This window comes from Arachis hypogaea, chromosome 19 (genome assembly GCF_003086295.3).
Source record: "Arachis hypogaea cultivar Tifrunner chromosome 19, arahy.Tifrunner.gnm2.J5K5, whole genome shotgun sequence".
Classification (NCBI taxonomy): Eukaryota; Viridiplantae; Streptophyta; class Magnoliopsida; order Fabales; family Fabaceae; genus Arachis; species Arachis hypogaea.
In genome coordinates, this window is record NC_092054.1 from 43,193,280 (window position 1) to 43,213,712 (window position 20,433).

The 20,433-nt window shown below is 39.8% G+C and overlaps 1 non-coding gene across 1 annotated transcript; it reads left to right on the forward strand.

Annotated features, from left to right (window-relative positions):
• Positions 1-19,914: 19,914 nt before the first annotated feature.
• LOC112781610 (small nucleolar RNA R71) lies at positions 19,915-20,022 on the forward strand. Its single transcript, XR_003192376.1, has one exon. It is a non-coding gene; the product is annotated as a small nucleolar RNA R71 (small nucleolar RNA).
• Positions 20,023-20,433: the final 411 nt, after the last annotated feature.

Genomic DNA, 20,433 nt, shown 5'->3' on the forward strand with positions numbered 1-20,433 from the left:
TGGTTTGCCACTGGAGCTGGTGTTGCAGTTCTTGGTGTTGCTGCCACAGATATGGAAGGAGTTGGATTCACAACACTTGAAACCTGGTTGTCATATATAAGAAAGTATTTATGAAATTTATGGTAAATAACATTTTGAGGGGTCAACATTTCACACTAATAGAATTAACTTACATCTGGAGTGTGTTGCTGGCTATTGTTAATGTGATCCTGGCTAGATGGAGCCTGGCTAGATGGAGCACTTTGGGTGTTAGGAGCATCCTGTCCCTAATATTACATTAAACAAAGAGTTACATCATGAAGCAAAACCAATTATTCAGATTACTACTTAAATACAGTACTTACATTATCATTTGGTGCTAACTGTGATAGTGAAAGGACAACTATTGATTGACTTGTGCCACCTTTCTTGGACTTCTTGGTCTTAAGTTTCCAGTTAGGGTTAGATAGAGCACCCTTGCATATCTTGTTATTATGTCCCGCTGCACCACATTTACTACAAGTGACTTTAAATAATCTCTTCAGCTTGTCCCCTTGCTGCACCATTGGTTTAGCCGGATCCTTCTGTCTGTTGTGCGACTTTGGCCTACCTATTGGTCTCTTTATGATGGGAGGATCTGGCCTTGAATACTTAGTCCTTGTCCAAAATTCCTGACTTGGCACATGTTGAATACAATGTGCATATGTCTTATGGATTGACTCCATATATAACCATGGGTGCACATATTCCTTTGGATGATCATGCCTCTTCTTGATAGCACTTACTGCATGGATACAGGGCATGCCTGAAATAGAACAACATCATGCACCAGTAAATAGTAAACCATATAATTGAGAAAAGATTTAACAATTAATTAAAACTAACTAGTCAGTTGCCATTTGTTGCATGAGCAGGTTTGCTTGATAAGATCCATGTCCACCTTTGGTATTTTTATGACTCGCTTCAAATCTCTTATGTTTGTCATCACCTATCCACTCTGTAAGCCATTTGTTGCTGAGTCTTATAAGACGCTGCAGCCTCTTCTGCTGAACAGGTGCGAGCTTTCTAGGATAATTTTCTAGTAACTCCTTATGCTTGACCATCCTCCTCATCAGATAGCACCTAATTTTTTCACACATTGTGAGAATATGCTTGCTTCTATAGTTTACTATCTTTGTATTGAATACCTCACACATGTTATTTGTGAGGTTGTCCACTTTTGGTCCATGTGAGAAATAGGCCTTCACCCAACTTGCTGGCTCAAATTTTGACAGATATTCCCATGCACCTTGGTTAATTCCTTTGAGCTTCTCCATCTGTTCCTTGAATTCTGGTATGGTGGTGCATTTAGCACAGTCCAAAACCACCTCCCGAATATACAAATCCTTAAACTGGTTAATAAAATTTTTCTAAATGTGCATCACACAATTTTGGTGATGAGCATTTGGCATCACTGATTTCAATGTAGGTAGTAATCCCTACATAACAGTTGCACATTCATATACTAAACCAGCCTTCAATACCTAACTATTAATTAGCAGTTGCACATTCATATTAACTAAACCAGCAGACATCATACAATTGTATATAGCTACTAAAAAATAACCTAGGATTCAACAACAGTCAACATTAAACAATTACCCAACACTAAGACAGAAGCAAAAAGTAAATAAGTGCATGCATAAGTAAAACAACCATCAATTGTGAACAAGTACCAAGTAGTTAAAGAATTATGAAGTTTACCTTTTGTTGGCTAGACATAAAATTCCAACCATGAGTCTGCACATCCCCCAAATCCTCTTGGAGTAGAGTCAAAAACCACTTCCAAGACTCCTTAGTTTCAGACCTTGCTACTCCGTAGACAACCACATAAAATTGGTTATTTGCATCCGGGGCCACTGCTGTGAGGAGTTGTCCACCATAATAAGTCTTTAAAAAATAACCATTAAGATGTATCAGCGGCCTACATCCACTCTTGAAACCCTACTTGCATGCCTCTAAACATATATAAAGCTTATCAAACACAGGGGGGATTGAGGGATAGGAGTGACACACATTTCTGCCCTAGATCCTGGGTTGCTTCTTAATATCTCAAACAAGTAATCTCTCACATTAGTGTACTGCTTCTTCTCATTTCCCATGATTCTCTCGCCTCTCTAACTGCTCTGTAAACCATTTTTTGATGTGTAGTGAGTGAGAATTCTTCTCTCAGAAAGTCAATAGCCTCACTTGTCCTCATATGAGGCTGTGTACTCATTCTCTTCTCAACCTTTAAACTAATCCAATGTTGATCAGCCACATTACTTCCCATGTCCCTTGCACATGTATGGTCATTTTTGTAAGTCTTCACTTGGTAGCTTTGCAGAGATTTGTTGTATGATAAATGAACCACCCACAGACACTCATCATCCATGCATCCCACCCTCACTCTCTCCTTGTCATTCTTAATCCACCTAAACTCCCTACCCTCAGCAATGAATGAGTCATTCACAACTTCTTTAAATCTCTTTATGGTGGCAAACCTAGTCCCTAACTCAAACCTCCCCTCTCCAAAGGCATAATCATCATCAAACTCAGGAAATTTATGCTTGCTAGATTCATCATCTGATGATATAGATGTATGTAAATTCTCAGATTCATAATCATATACCAGATCATCATCATCATCATCATTTTGGACTTCACTCACATAGAACCTAACATTTTGGTCTCTGTTGGGCTACACATTAGGACTAGGCCCAACATTAGTTCTGGCCTGCTACTCATTGGGCTCAGTCCTGGCCAGCTGCCTACTAGTCACATTAGATGCACGTAGTCTACTACTTTGTCCCTACTTCTTCCACATCTTCCTATTTCTTTTGGCACTTGGCTTCTTTGGAGACGCAACTTTTTTTTCCTTCATTACTCTCTGCCTTTTGCTACCATTGTCATCAGCACTGTTATCATCTTCATCACTGTCACTTTCAAACCTGGGTGGTGGAGGTTTGTAGGGCTCATCCTCCGTACTCTCGTAGCCATCATCAGATGACGAACTCTGAAGATCCACCAAAACCTCTTCTGCGATAGGATTGTTACTTTGGTTTCCAGCATCCTCCACAATATTAGGCTTATCAACAGGGTGGTCAAAGTATAGGTAAAACTCGTCCGTTTCTGTATTTTTCATTTTATTCTCTCGCATTGCATTAATCCCTGTATCTCCTATCAAAATATGCAGCCCAAACTCAACATCAGCACTCCTTGGATCATACCAATAAACTGTCTTGTATGATTGGTACCCCAAGCCCTTAAACAGTGTGATCAATTCTCCGAAATTCACAAAATTCATGTCCATTTTGGAAAACTTTTCTACCTTCCCATTTTTATAAACCAGAGTGCCATTACTTTCTCTGACAAAATTACCTCCATGGTGAAAAAAGGCACCACAAACACATCAACTATTTGAAAAATAAAAAATAAAAACAAAAAATAATGATCAAGAAGTACTCTTTTCACATATCAAAAAATAATGTCCTTCAAAAGACAAATGAAAATCACCCCAAAAGCTTTCTTTGCCCTAACAGTTAATCAATTTCAAAGAAAATACCCCAATACTTTTTTGACAACACTATCAACATGCACGTTCAGTCCTTTCACAACACAGTTCATACTTGCATAAGCATTGAACCTGACAATCCACTAACTAAGTAACACAACGAATTCTTACCTTCAGTGACGAACACAGCGACTCAGACAACAATGGGGCGTTCTCCCTCTTCGGCAGCCACTGCACACCACAACCGTCTCAGCCTGGGTAGTGGTTTTTTTGGAGGAAGAAACAGAGTATGGTGATTGTAACACCCTAACTTTTAGCACCTCATGATCGTACTAAAAATCTGAGCGTTACTAACCTCTATTCATTTAATTATATACTATGTTTATTTAATATTGAGCCTTCGCAAATACGAACTAAAAATTTAATTAAAGAAACGGATAGTTTTTACTTTTAATCACTTAATCACAAATATATATATATATATATATATATATATATATATACATATTCACATAGCATGATATACATAGATTTATTTCAAAATTTTCAAAATATAAGTCCTATTCCCTCTAAAAACCAAAACAATAAATGAAGGGGGGAAAATTAAAATCTAACAACTCAACTCGAAAACATATTCCTCTGTGCTCCCGCAGCTTCATAATAAGCCTTCGCACCTGTAGTTGAAAGGGGTGGAGATAGGGGGTAAGAACTGGGGAGTTCTTAGTAGGGTCGCAGTTAGGAATTAAGTTCATTATCCAGATTTAAAACTCATATTTTTCCTTATAAAAATTTCACGCAAAATGGCATTTCATATATTTCACCGCTTGCTAAGAAACCATTTTAACCAAAGCTTACCGCTGGTCCTTCCAATCATGGCCTTTGTCGCAAATCAAATTAACTCGGTCTCTGGTCTAAATTAAATCAACTCGGCCTATGGCCCAATTCAGCATGAATCACCATCAAAACTCAATCACAAAACAGAATCAATCATAGGCACAAACAATGCAATACAAACACAAATTAGAGAGTAATTACAGAACATAGAATCCAATCACAAGCACACACAATCATGAAAACATAATCACAACAAGTATGCGCAAACAAGTATGATGCATGTCTAGTCCTATACAGGTCATGAGCTCATGTGTCGGTTTGTTACCCGATTCCCGACACTGGTCCTGAGATAAGCGTTTCGTACCACTATTCTTATCTCAGCCAACGTCCCCTCCATGAGCGTTATGCATCACTGTCCTCATGGGAGAACCTTCCTTTTGATCTCCAGTGAACGTTATGTATTGTCGTCCTCACTGACCTTATAGTATCAGGTGAGCGTTACGTATCACCGTCCTCACTAGACACTTGGCACTAAGGCCCAAACAACATTCAATTTCTTTTCAATCTTTGCTTTCTACTCTACTGCGGTAGAGATCCCTTTAATTAATACATTCTTTTATTCATGTCTCTACTCTTCTGTGACAGTGGTTCTTTAGATTCTTTTAATTATTTTGTTCTTGGTTATTTATTGAATTATATTTTCACTTAACTCAGTAACCTTTGTTTGAGTTTGGCTTCCAATGTCATAACCTCTGTAAGCAACCTCTGTCTTACAGGTGCGACTCCCTTGAGCCGATGTATGTATTAATAACCTCTATAAGCAACATCTGTCTTACAGGTGCGACCATCTCCTAAAGTGGCCGATGTATCTCTGGAAAGCGAATCTCAGTGGACTCACCACTATATCTTTACTTATCTCATTTTCTTTTCATTCTTTCTTTCTTTATTTTCTTTCTTATCATTCTATAGTATAAATTATTTTCTCATTATTCCCTCGCCTTACCCTAAGTGTTTTATGGAAAAGAATTATAAAGTTCTTTAATTAAGTCTGCGTTCTCTAAAACTTTTAAGATTACTCTGCCTGCTCTGCTCATTAATATTACACATTATAATATTCTTACAAAATAGGGTTAAGTACTAAAATCGTCCCTAAGGTCTGGGGTGAAAATCAAAATCGTCCCCGACCCTTTTTTGTTATTAAAATCATCCTCAACGTTATAAAACGTTATAAAATCGTCCTTTTCCACTTCAATTTTATTTTTTTACCATATTACCCTTCATTATTAATAAAAATAATTAAAAATAATATTAAAAAATTAAAATAAATCCCCCCAAAACACCCCCCTCCCCTCCCACCCCTCCGCCCTCTGCCCTCCCTCACTCCCTCCCGCCTCCCCCCTCAGCCCACTCCCTCACCCCCCACCCCTCAACCCTCACCCCTCCCCCCTCCCGTAACTCCCTCACTCACCCTCCTGTAACCCCTTCAGCCTACTCCCTCACCCCTCCCCCCTCCCGCCTCCCGTAACATCCCTCACCCATCACCCCATTCCCGACTCCCTTCACTCGCTCACCCCCTCAGCCCACTCCCTTCAGCCCACTCTCCTCACTTTCCCGTAACCCCCTCACCCCACTCCTGTAACCCCCTCCCCCAGAAGCCACCACCACCCCCACCTCAGAAAATCATAACTCAGAAAATTAGAACTCAAAAAATTAGAATAATCAAAACTCAGCAACAATAATCAACAAATTCAGCAACAACAATAATCAAAACTCAGCAAGACTCAGCAATAAGCAATAATCAAAACTCAGCAATAAGCAATAATCAAAATTCAGCAATAATTCACAAAAAATTCAGAAATTCTACAACAAAAATCCAGTTCACAGAAGAAGAAGAAGAAGAAGAAGAAGAAGAAGAAGAAGAAGAAGAAGAGTGGCGGATCACAGGCGGCAGGGCGGCGGTGGCGGCGGCAGCGAAGATCGGCGGCGTCCGTGAAGACCGGTGGCGGCGGCGAGGACCCTTTCCCTTCTTTCTCTTCTTCCCGAACCCCCCTCCCCCCTCTTCTCCCTTCGCGTTCCCTTCCCCCTTTCCCCGAGGAGCAGAGTGGCGGCGGCAGCGAAGAGCGGTGGTGGTAATGAAGACCGGTGGCGGCGGCGAGGAGAGAAGAAGAAGAAGAAGAAGGTGGTGGTGGTGCGGTGCGGCAGGGCGGCAGGGCGGCAGGGCGGCAGGCAGCGGTGCGGTGGTGCGGCGGTCCCCTTCTCTCCCCCCTCCACCCCGCCCCCTTTTTCTCCCCCCTTTTCTTTCTCTCTCCACCCCCTTTCTCTGATCTATCCCTTTCTTTCCTTTCTTTTTAATTTAATTTATATTTATTTTATTTTATAAATTTTTTAATGAGGGGTAGTTTGGTAATAAAAAAAATTGGTAAAAAGGATGATTTTAAAGCGTTTTTGAACGTTGAGGATGAATTTAATAACGAAAAAAGGTCGGGGACGATTTTGATTTTGACCCAAGACGTTAGGGACGATTTTAGTACTTAACCTACAAAATAATATCTTTGATAAATACTAATTATAATAATAATTTATTTTAATATAAATGAGTACTTTTAAAGAAATATTTAAAATAATATTTATAAACTTCTTTTAAAACTTAGTTTATAAAATCTTATTTTCAAACTTTTATTAATTACTTTCTAAATCACAAACTTTTTACTATTCTATTTTTAACCTCAATATTTTATAAAAATTATATTTAAAACCCTCACTTATGTTTATATTTATAAAAATAACCCTAAACTTTTATAAAATACCTACTTTTAGCCCCGTACTTTATTTATTACCCAAAATACCCAAAAACTTATATAATTACAAATTGTACCTCGATTTTCATATACAAATACAAAGTTACCCTTCAAAAATAAAATGTAATTACTAATCTTTCTTTTATACCAAAACCGAAATTCTTAACCCTTTTCTTTCAAAATATTACTTGTATTTTAATCCGTTTTCGAGCCTTTTGATTACCGATTTTCCTCAGCTTCTAATTTAATATTTTAACTACCAAATTTCATCAATTTCCTCTAAATACCATATCACAACAACCCCAAAATTATTAAAATAACTACAACTAAGCTGTTCATCATAGCCAAACCAACAAATCACAAGCAACAACAATAATTCAATATAAACTTATTCAAACTTAAATAATAATCAATCAAATCAACATTCACTCATATCAAATTCACCTTTAATTATTATAAAATTACCAAATGTAAGACCTGGTTTATTAACGGCTAATTAACCCATAAATGAGAATTTATTCTAGAAAGCCAAAAATGTTATTTTTATGGCTTAATATGATAGAGGAGATTGAGACGAGAATTTCGGTGCCAATTTTATAGAAAACGGACCAAGATTGGACCGAACGGGCCAAACCGGTCCAACCGGATCCAAAGTGGGCCCTTGGCCCAACTAAACTAAACCAAAACCCTAGTTTTCAGCACTCTCTCTCCTCACTTGACACACTCACACGCTGAAATTGGTGGAGAGGAAGGGAAGAACACTCTCTCAAGTTCTCTCCCTTGGTTGATCTTCAAACCACCATAACTTTTGATCTAGAGCTCCAATTACCGCACCGTTTGTGGCCACGCGTTCACCGCAGAGAGCTCTACAAAACCCATACAATCAATCTTGAGGTAAGCCACGTTTTGATCTTCGAATTTCCAGCCTTGATTTCGAGTTTCATGAGCAAAAATATTGAGATTTTGGGCTCTTTGATGTTATAGGACCCAACTCTCTTGGAGGAGAAGGTTAATCTTGTCTCTTTGGATCTTAGGTGTGGTAAGATTCTCAACCCTAGTGTAATTTATTGTTCTATGATGTTTGGGTATTGAGATGTTGTGTACGGATATGATGATTGTGGTTTAGGTTGTGTATATGTGAATATTGGAGCTTGATTGGTGATTTTGGAAAGCTTGGAAAAGGGTTTTATGTGATAAAATCTGTTCTTGGAGGTGTTGATACCTTGAGAGCTTGTGGACAAGTGGTTTGGAAGTACTCTGGTTGAGCTTGGGAAATCGGCTAAGGTATGGTTTCGGTTTCCCGTATCTAATACGTAATGTGGTAGGAAATACTTAAGCTAGAGGCCCTAAGATAGGCATTGAATTGATGATGTTGTTGAATGGTTGAGATATATGATGTGATCATATATGTGATTATGAATACTGATGCCTTGATTGTGTGATATATGCGAAAATGCATGTTGTGATATATGCTTGATGAATGATTGAGGTTGAATTGATGGGTGGTACCATATTGTTGGTGAATATGATGATGATTATGTATAATGATGGTTGATTGGAAATTGATATTATTGGAAATTGGGATGAGAAGGATGTGTGACATGATATTGTGTTTGTCCTTTAGCCATTGATTGAGAAGTGTTAAAATGGTTGGATGTGGTTTTGGGAATTTTGGTAAAGTATCAATGTGTGAGTTGAGGATGGCTTGATGTTGATTTTGGTACATTTTGATTGATTTCAAAGAAAAGGGATGAAATTGGCATGTTTTGATTGATTTTGAAAAGAGTTGAAAGTGGCTTGTTTTGAAAATAGCACTTTATGGTTTTGTATAAAAACATGGTTTTTGGGCATACTTTGACGGAACATAACTTGGACTACGGATCTCTGATTTGTGCCAAATTTGTTTAGAAATGAAATTGGATCCGGGATGTCCATGCCGTTCGAAGAATGGGTGAAAAACGATTTAAAATGAGAAAGTTATGTCTGTCGGAAGATTGGGGGTTGAATTTGTAAATTCTGCAGCTTTTAACTTAGAAAATTTTTAGCAGAATGACCCTCCGCGCGTAGGCGCACTTGGCGCGTACGCGCCGTTCTTCGAGAAAGCACCATCCACGCGTGTGCGTGGTGTGCGCGAGCGCGTCGATGCGCTGCACCAAATGCCCAGCCATTTTCCAGAGAGTTGTGCCAGAGTTGTGCCAGTTTTGTGCCTGGGGCGCAAGAGCACTGATAAGACGCAGAAGCTGGTGAATTAAAAATTATTAAATGGTTACGTTGCAAGTATAGTTCTTAACTCACCGAAAATCTGCCTATCAATTTAGAAATATGTCACAGAGAATTAAATTAAAAATTACTGGGATTTTTAAGTCCCAGGTCGTCTTCCAACGAGTTGCAGAAAAGTGTGCTACCTTATTAATCAGATGTTCCAAGAAGTTGAGCTAAGTAAATTGGAATGTAAATTGAGGAAATTTAAATAATATGAATAAAAGTCTTGACTGAGAGTTGATTGGTTGGAATTTCTACTATTGATGGAGTGATTGTAAGATTAATTTATAATTAATGGTTGTTCTGTTTGGTTATCCCTTACTAGGTAAGGGAAAGTCAAACAAATTAGAATGCCAGATCTGTTCACGAGTTGCAACCCACTTAGTTCAAAGGGATTGGCGTTGGTGACAGGATAGCAATCCAACATTTAACCCAATTACAAATTTTTCTTCAATCCTTCCAACTCAAGAATTCCTTTTAATCAACTCCCCATCAAGTAAGGAAACTACTCACGCATTGTAAATAAAGAATCCATAGCATATGAAAGGGAATTAAAAGAAGACATGATTATTGGAATTGAAATTAAGTTAAAAAGAAATAATCCTTGCATTAAATAATCATAAAAGTATTCAAATAACAAAATTGAACAAAACAAGGAACATGGAAGAATAAAACCAAGTTGAGAGAACGAACTAGAATGACGAAGTCTTGATGAGGGAATAACTCTTCTCAATGTTCCAATGCTAAGACCAATTGAAAATTAAAATTCTAAAACCTAGAGAGAAAAACCTAAGAGAGTAAAACTAGATCTCCAACTGTCTCTGAATGAATGTGTTATTTATTTCTGCATGTTCTCTGACTCTAGTATGCTGTTCCGGGCCGAAAACTGGGTCGAAATAGGGCCCAAAATCGCCCCCAACGAATTCTGCAGATTATGCAGATCGCACATGTCACGCGATCGCGTCATCCATGCGGACGCGTCATTCACGCTTTTCTTCGCCACGCGTTCGCGTCGTCCACGCTACTGCGTCGCCAGAACTTTTCCAATTCGCGCGGCCGTGTGAGCCATGCGGCCGCGCCACTGCGATTTGCTCTCCTTCGCGCGGTCGCGTGAGCCATGCGACCGCGTCACTTCTCGCTGGTTATCTCCTCAAATTCTTGTGTTTCTTCCATTTTTGCTAGCTTCCTTTCCAATCTCCAACTCATTTATGCCCTATAAAGTCTGAAACACTTAACACACAGATCACGGCATCGAATGGAATAAAGGAAAATTAAAAATAAATAATTAAAGTCTCTAGGAAGCAGTTTTCAAACATGTAATAAATTCAGGAAGGAAATCTAAATGCATGCTAATTTAATGAATAAGTGGGTAAGGATCATGATAAAACCACACAATTAAACACAATATAAACCATAAAATAGTGGTTTATCAACCTCCCCACACTTAAACATTAGCATGTCCTCATGCTTAATTGAAGGAGATAAGGAAATAAGTATGAACATGTAGAAACTCATGAAATGCAGTGCAAACCTACATATATATAAATAAATGCAACTATATGATTCTTGTCCACTTAATCAAAAGTAAATAAGCTCTTCAAAACAATTACAAATCAAATTCCACTAATTTTATCATTACACAATAAAACAGATAAAAGTGCAAGAAAATAGCTCGTGAAAGCAGGGAACATGAAAATTCAAGCATTGAACCCTCACTGATAATATATGTACGCTCTGATCTCTAGTGTATAGGGTGGTCACTTTATCCTTCTCTAATCATGCTTTCTAACTTTTGTTCTTCTCCTAACCAATCAACAATAGTTAATACAACAATGCAAACATCATGAGGTCTTTTCAAGGTTGTAATGGGGCTAAGGTATAGGCAGGGGTGTATATTTGGTCAAGTGAGCTAATAAATTGAATCTTTAATTAACCCAAGCTCTAATATAACTTGTATACACTTAATGTCATCTTTAAAGTTCATACCTAGCTACCCAGAATTCCCTTTTTCAATCCATACTCATGTATCAACTTATATTTTTGGTTCTATCATATGTGCATTGATCTTCGAATTCTGAATTCAACATTGGGGTAATTTTGTCCCCTTATTTATTGATTTTTCATATTTATTATTTTATTTTATTTTATTTTATTTTTTTATTTTTTATTTTTTTTATTTTTTTTTATTTTTTTTTATAAATCACTCAAATAAAGCTTGTTAATGCACATAGATTTTTAATTCTTATAGTTTCACATGAGTAGGTATCCAAATTCCCCTTAAATTTTTATGACACATTCCCTAACAACTTTTGTTCCCACAATTTCCCATACTTAACTAGCACACACAATTCTATCTTAAGCTAACCAAAGATTCAATTTGGGATATACAATTGTTTTTCGGCTTAAGGTTAGTAATGTGGTAAAATATCGAACAAATGGGAATTAAAGGCTCAAAGTGGTTAACAAAGGTAATTGAAACGGGTAGGCTTAATTTGGATGAGTGAGTTTAAACAAATAATGGCCTCATTCATGTGCAAGCATGCAAATATAATAACTATTGGACATATAAGATAAAACAAGATATAGATTACAATCATAGAGAAGTAAACACACAAGAATGAAATAATTATGGTTAAATAATGTAACCATTCATAAAGGCTCAAATCTTTCACAGGTTGTGTGTTCTTTAACTCAAATATCATGTTCCAAATATAACTCAAGCAAATTTATCATAAAAATTTTGAAAAATTAGTGAAATTTTTTTTTTCAAAGATAGATTTTTAAAAGAAACTTATTGTCTTTTCAATCAAGTAGAACATGCATGCAACTATCCTAACCTATGCAATTTATTCTATTCTATAAAGGAAATAAAATCTAACTAAAATATCCTAATTATTGGTGCCAGAGAAGAGAATTTACCTCCGGAAGTCAGGTACTGACCGACCTCCCCACACTTAAGGCTTTGCACCGTCCTCGGTGCCATCTGTTAGAAACAGGGGTGGGCTGGTAGCAGTATCTCCACAGGCGGGGCCGTCATGGCTCCCTGTGCTGGTAAAGGAAGTGGAGTCCGGGGTGTCTGAGTCTCTGAAATGTCCCTTGAGTAGCTCCTTGAGGTGTTTGAATCGGCGCTCATTACGGCGCTCTCTCATCTTTGCTTTCTGTTGTTGCCGATCCAACGGTTCGATTATCTGCTGGAGCAATTTCTCAGTTGTAGATGCTTGTGGTGTTGAAGAAGGATTATCTTCAACTGGAGCAGTAGAAAGGCTTGTAGTGGCTACTGAGAGTCTGAGGTATTTCTCGTTAGGGACATACTGATCATCCCGTGGAAGCATGGCTTTGGTGTCCCCAGCTCTGTAGGAGACTCCGGCTGCTAAGACAAGATCTGAGACCAAGGCGGGGAAGGTAAGTTGCCCGCAATTTGCACGTGTTCCATAGCATTCCAGATATGTCTTGCGAGATTCAGAGGTTGGTCTATAAGGATGCACCATAGAAGAACAGCCATGTCTGCAGTGAAGGAGGACTCATGAGTACTCGGAAAGACGTAATGGGACATGATCTGTGCCCATACGCGAGCCTCCAAGGTAAGTGCTGAAGCCAAGATTCCCTTAGGGCGGGTACGGTGGTATCCGTAGATCCAACGACTGCCAGGTAATGCGATGACTCCGAGAACGGAGTCCCAGTTGAATTGGTATCTCTGGCGCTGAAGGGTGGCTACTTGAAAAGCGTCCATTCCTGCTGGAATAGGGGGAAGACTCAAAGCTTGTTGAATGGCCTCTTCTATGATGGGAACTTGCTTCTGCCGGACATAAACAGACTGCAGGGTCGGTATGTAGAAGTTGGAGTAGAACTCAACTACCCAAGAAAGATTGGCCTGCCTTGGCTGTCTCCGTAGGAAACCCCATTGTCTTCGCTCAATTTGTGGCTCAACAAAGGTGGCAATATTGGACGGGAGGATAAGAAGGTATTCATTGTTATAATTCCTTTCTGCCATGATAGGGAACATCTGCTCATAGTAGCGATTGGGAAAGCGCGCAGTGTCCTTTGATGGAAAGGCTTTCTCCTTTTCGTCAACCTTTATTATCCTCTTAACTCGTTTTATTGAGGGCTTGACTGCGGTGGAAGAAGGCTCTGCCACTAATGCTCTTTTAGTTCCTCTTCTTGCTGGTGGTTTGGAAGTTGCTTTCTCCTTTCCTTTCTTGGTGGCCATCCTGAAGGAAGGGAAGAGAAAGAAAATTAAATTTAAAGAGATATACAGCAAGGAAGAAAAACGGAAAAAAGGGGGTGATGGATGCACATGAAGATATGCTGACATTATCACATGCTCGCGAGTATGTGTGAGAAGCCAACTATGGAAAATAGCTAGTGCATGTAAAGACAAATGAATGCAAGGTGTTTATTGGCATGCTGGCAAAGGGCATGAGTAGCATAGACCAAGCAATACTTTGTAACAAACCATCACGTTTGTATTGACAATTAAATTCAATTAATAAAATAATAAGGGAAAGTTGTGAAAAGCAAGCATTGAATAGTAGAATAAAGTAATGTAGAAAAGTGCATAGGGCTATATAGGCTTTTTAACAAACACATGGCATGCATGGTAAATAAGATATAAAAAGTATGAAGTTGAACATGCAAGCAATCCCCTTAAAAATAATAATAATTGTCAAATAAATTGTAACAAGTCACAAGCATATAATGAAGGATAATGACTCAAAAATTTTCTAGCACCATGTAAAAAGGGAAAGAAGAAAATAAAATACAAAAGTGAAAAGAAAAAGAAAAGAAAAAGAAAATAAAAATGTATATAATATAATAAGAATGATGGAAAAGTGAGAGGTGAGATAGAAGGGGGAAGGAAGAAATAAGGAGGGAAAAGAAAAATTAGGATTTGGGGGAGAGAAAGATAAGATAATTTGGCAATTTAGGTTGAGCTGTGCGGCGCATGCGACGCGGCCGCGTGGGGCACGCGTTCGTGTGGGTGTGCGTCAGGTAAGGGGACGCGATCGCGTCAGTCACGCGGTCGCGTGACCCGTGTTACGCTGCTGGCGCGAGTGCAGCCTCGCTCCAGCACAACTCTCTGTTCGATTTATTTTAATTGCCAAAATTGGGTGACGCGATCGCGTGGGTCACGCGATCGCATGAGTGTGCGTTATAAAATGGGGGACGCGGCCGCATCGGCGACGCGGTCGCGTGATAAGGATTGTGCTTCCAGCACCAATCCAGCACTACTCTTGCACAATATCTCAGTGTGCACCCTTTTACGTCGAAAATTCAGGGCACGCGGCCGCGTGGGGTACGCGGTTGCGTGGGAGGCCATGATTCCCATGCGACGCGAACGTGTCAGGGACGCGGTCGCGTGGGTCGATTTGTGCCATTGGCACACCTCCAGCCGGACTCCAGCCGAACTCTCTGTTCGTTTATTTGTTTTCTCCACCCTCTTTGCGACGCGGACGCGTCGCTGATGCGATCGCGTCGCGCGGCGAAAAAACCCCTCTTTTTTTTTTGAAAATATAAAGACATGTAAATGAAAGAGCACGAAAGCACTAATAAAGAGAAGTGTTATTAAATAAGAAAAACTAAAAGTGAAGAAAAGAACGATCATACCGCGGTGGGTTGTCTCCCACCAAGCACTTTGCTTTAACGTCCGTAAGTTGGACGCTCCACTAGCTCAATCTGCTGCGATGTGGGGATCTTCCAAGCGGAAGATCTCCAGCTCTTTATTTTTCTGCACCTTCTCACCATGGTACAGCTTCAGGCGTTGTCCATTAACCTTAATAAGTTCAGAGCTTGAAGGATGGCTTAGGTGATAAACTCCGTACGGTTCAGCCTTCTCTTCTCTGTATGGACCTTCCCATTTTGATCTCAACTTACTGGGCATGAGCCTTAGTCGAGATTTGTAAAGGAGGACAAAATCTTCAGGTTGAAATTCTTTCTTCTTGATGTTCTGATCATGCACAGCTTTCATCTTTTCCTTGTAAATTCTGGAGTTCTCATAAGCTTCTAGGCGAAGGTTCTCCAGTTCCTGCAGTTGCAACTTCCTTTCAGCTCCGGCGTTCTCAATTCCCATGTTGCACTCCTTAACTGCCCAGAAGGCTCTGTGTTCTATTTCAACTGGGAGATGACAAGCTTTTCCATAAACCAAGCGGAAGGGACTCATCCCAATGGGCGTCTTGTATGCTGTTCTATATGCCCACAGTGCATCTTGTAGCCTGGTGCTCCAGTCTTTTCTGTGAGGCTTTACTATCTTTTGCAAGATACGCTTAACTTCCCTGTTTGATACCTCGGCCTGCCCATTAGTTTGGAGATGGTAAGCTGTTGCAACTTTATGGATTATCCCATGCTTCTTCATCAATTCTGTTAGTCTCCTGTTACAAAAACGGGTGCCTTGATCGCTCACGATTGCTCGTGGTGATCCAAAGCGACATATAATATGGTTTCTCACAAAGAAAACAATAGTGTTAGCATCATCAGTGCGGGTAGGAATTGCTTCTACCCATTTGAAAACATAATCCACAGCTAACAATATATAAAAATATCCATTAGAATTTGGAAATGGACCCATGAAGTCAATGCCCCAAACATCAAAAATTTCACAGAAGAGCATATATTGTTGAGGCATCTCATCCCTCCTGGATATATTACCAAATTTCTGGTATGGGGGGCAGGATTTACAAAACTCAGCAGCGTCTCTAAAAAGAGTGGGCCACCAGAATCCGCAGTCTAAGATCTTTCTAGCTGTTCTTTGAGGGCCAAAATGTCTTCCACTCTTAGATGAGTGACAGGCCTCTAAAATGGACTGGAATTCTGATTGAGGCACACAGCATCTAATTATCTAGTCAGCGCCACATCTCCATAAATATGGGTCATCCCATATATAATATTTAGACTCGCTTTTCAGCTTGTCTCTTTGATGTTTAGAAAAATGTGGAGGAAATGTGCGGCTAACTAAATAATTAGCAACAGGTGCATACCAAGGGATTACCACAGATACTGCTTGCAGGTTGTCAAAAGGAAAATTATCATCTATAGGAGTAGAATCATCCTTAATATGTTCAAGGCGACTCAAGTGGTCTGCTACTAAATTCTGATTACCACTCCTATCCTTTATTTCTAAATCAAATTCTTGTAACAGCAGTATCCAACGTATAAGTCTTGGTTTGGATTCCTTTTTAGCTAATAGATACTTTAGAGCTGCATGGTCCGAATACACTACTACTCTAGTACCAAGTAAATAAGCTCGGAATTTATCCAGAGCAAAAAAATAGCCAGAAACTCTTTCTCAGTAGTAGTATAATTGGACTGGGCAGTGTCTAAAGTCTTAGACGCATAGGCAATAACAAAAAGATCCTTACCTTCGCGCTGAGCCAGCGCTACTCCTACTGCATGGTTGGAAGCATCGCACATGATTTCAAACGGCTGATTCCAGTCTGGTCCTCTCACAATTGGGACTTGAGTTAGAGCAGTCTTCAGCTTATCAAACGCTTGTTTGCAATCCTTACTAAACTCGAACTTGATATCCTTCTGCAGTAATCTGGATAAGGGAAGTGCCACCTTACTAAAGTCTTTAATAAATCTCCGGTAGAAACCTGCATGGCCAAGGAACGAACGGACTTCCCTCACAGAAGAGGGGTAAGGTAAACTAGAAATAACATTCACCTTTGCTGAGTCTACAGAAATACCATTATTAGATACCACATGTCCTAATACAATCCCTTGTTTTACCATAAAGTGGCATTTTTCGAAATTCAATACAAGGTTTGTGTTAACACATCTATCTAATACTCGAAATAATCCATCTAAGCAAAGGCTAAAAGAATCACCATAAACGCTAAAATCGTCCATAAAAACTTCCATACAGTCCTCAATAAGATCAGAGAAAAGACTCATCATGCACCTTTGGAAGGTAGCTGGTGCATTGCACAAGCCAAAGGGCATTCTCTTATAAGCATAGGTCCCAAAAGGACATGTAAAAGTAGTCTTTTCCTGATCCTCAGGAGCTATATGAATCTGGAAATAACCTGTGTAACCATCTAAAAAGCAATAATGTGATTTACCTGACAGGTGATCCAGCATTTGATCAATGAATGGAAGTGGGTAGTGATCTTTACGGGTAGCTTGGTTGAGACGCCTGTAATCAATGCAGACTCTCCAAGCATTCTGAACTCTAGTTGCTATGAGCTCTCCATGCTCACTCTTCACTGTAGTGACTCCAGATTTCTTGGGCACCACTTGTACTGGGCTTACCCATTCACTATCTGAAATGGGATATATGATACCTGCTTCCAATAGTCTGGTCACTTCCTTTTTGACAACTTCCAAGATGGTGGGATTCAATCTTCTTTGGGGTTGACGGACAGGTCTTGCTCCCTCTTCTAGAAATATTCTATGCTCGCATACTTGAGGGTTGATTCCCACTATGTCTGCCAAACTCCACCCAATTGCCTTCTTATGCTTCCTCAGTACATCAAGTAACTGCTCTTCTTGTTGAGAAGTCAGTTCCCTTGCAATAATAACCGGAAGCTTCTGCTCATCCTCAAGATAAGCATATTTGAGATGTGGAGGGAGAGGTTTCAATTCTAACTTTTGATCATGGGCGGGCTCTGGATTATCTGGGGCTTGTGAAAATGGCGAAGTGCTCCCATTGTCAGTTAAGAGGGTCCCCACACTTGGACCTTGTCCGGTGTGCCTCTCTTCAAACTCTTCCTCTTGAATTTCAGCCACACTTTCGTCTATGACATCACACTGGAAGATAGAACGATCTTCTTGGGGGTTGTTAATGACTCCATTCAGATTGAAGACTACTATGCGGCCATCTATTTCAAAGGAGTATGTTCCTGAAAAAGCATCCAATTTGAATTTTGATGTCTTCAGGAATGGTCTTCCAAGTAGGATTGATGATGGCTTATCTGAATCATTGTGGGGCATCTCCAAGATATAAAAATCAGTGGAAAATGTGAGCCCTTTTATGTTCACCAAAACATCTTCAGTAACTCCAGCCACTGTAATAATGCTTTTATCTGCTAACACAAAACGAGCTGCCGACCTTTTTAAGGGAGGGAGCCTCAAAACATCATATATAGACAAAGGCATTATACTAACACATGCTCCTAAATCACACATGCAATCATAAATTACTACACCACCAATAGTACAACTAACTATGCAAGGACCTGGATCACTACATTTTTCAGGTAATCCTCCCATTAAAGCAGATATAGAACTACCTAAAGGAATAGTTTCTAATTCGTTGATTTTGTCTTTATGGATACATAAGTCTTTTAGAAACTTTGCATATTTAGGTACCTGCTGAATAACATCAAAAAGGAAAACAGTTACCTCCACCTTTTTGAATATCTCTACCATTTTAGGATCGGGGTTCAGCTGCTTCCTGGGCTTCCTTGCAAGTTGTGGAAATGGAATGGGAGTAGTGTTTTCTGTGGTGCCTGCGCTTTTTGGTGCTTCCTCCTGTGGTTGAGCTATCTCTTCTTCAACTGTGTCCTGTATATCCTCTTCCTCTTCAACATCTTCGATTTCTACCACCTCTTCAGCTGAGGCGTATTCTGGTGAGCTTGGTTCCTCCTGAATCCTCTCCTGCAGTGTGGTTCCGGACCTCAGGGTGATAGCATTAATGCCTCCCTTTGGATTGGGTAATGGTTGAGAGGGGATTCCCGTGGTGCTTGAAGGTTGGTTACTGGAATTTTGTGCTGATCCAAGCTGTGTCATAAAAGCTTGCATAGTAGAGGTGAAACCATTCAGACTGGCATTAATACTATTCATGATGTTACTTTCCATGGCCTGTTGTCTTTTCTCAAAAGATTGCAGTAGGTATTCAGTAGAAGGTGAAGAAGAATGGGTAAATTGAGAGGTCTGCTGCTGATTGTTCTATGGTCCTTGGTTCTGCCTCAGGTGAGGTGCTCTGTAAGGTTGATTTTGCTGCCTGTTATTGTTATTGTTCCACCTCTGATTTCCCTGATTATCTCTGCCTCCTCTGTTATTGTTGTCCCTCCAATTCTGGTTTGAATTGTCCTGCCATCCATGGTTATTATTTCCACTTTGATTGTACCCTTGGTTAGGGTGGTCATAGAAGTTGTGAGTGGATGCCACAATGTTGTCTTCTTGTTGGAGCTGCGGGCATTCATCAGTGTAATGGCTATAATCAGCACAGATTCCACGAATTCTTTGTGGGACTAGTTGTTGGTTTTGCTGTGGTAGAGGTTGAGCTTGCTGAGCTTGTTGATTCAACTGTATTTGCTTCAGCAAGTTGGTCATTTCACAGATGCTTTGAGTTAGAGCAGCAGTCTCTCTGCTAGAAGATACTTCTGCAACAGCTTTTGAACGACCTTGCTTTTGTCTGTGGTTCCTAGTGGATTCAGCTAAATCACTGATCAATTTCCAAGCTTCATCAGTGGTCTTGTACTTCTTCATAGACCCATTGCTGGCACTTTCCAGTATGGTCTTATCTTGGGGCCTCATACCCTGTGTAACATAGCTGAGTAGCACGATCTTGTCAATCATGTGGTGGGGGCATGCTTCCAGAAGATTATTGAAGCGCTCCCAGTATTCAAAGAGAGTCTCATTGTCATCCTGAACAATTGTGGAGATATCTTTCCTTAGCTTATCAGTAACTTCAGATGGAAAGAATTTCTCCAGAAACTCCTTTCTGAGTGTATCCCAGTTGGATACATTTGCTAGAGGTTGAGTGTAGTACCACTTTCTTGCTTTTCCCTCAAGAGAAAACGGAAAAGCTTTCAGCAAAATTGAAGTTTCATCAATGCCATCACGCCTGACAGTAGAACAGGCTGCCTGGAAATCTCTCAAGTGCTTGATCGGCTCTTGAGCAGGTAGGCCATGAAACTTGGGCATCAAATTTAGCAGTGCGGGCTTTATTTCAAAATCTGTAACTACCGCCAGATGATGCGCTTGAAACGGTTGCATTGTAAAATTAGGGGCTCCTTCCTCTTGGATGGTAACTCTCCTAGCTGCCATGTTTTCTGCGCGTAAAACAACCGAATCAGTAGAATGGGGGCT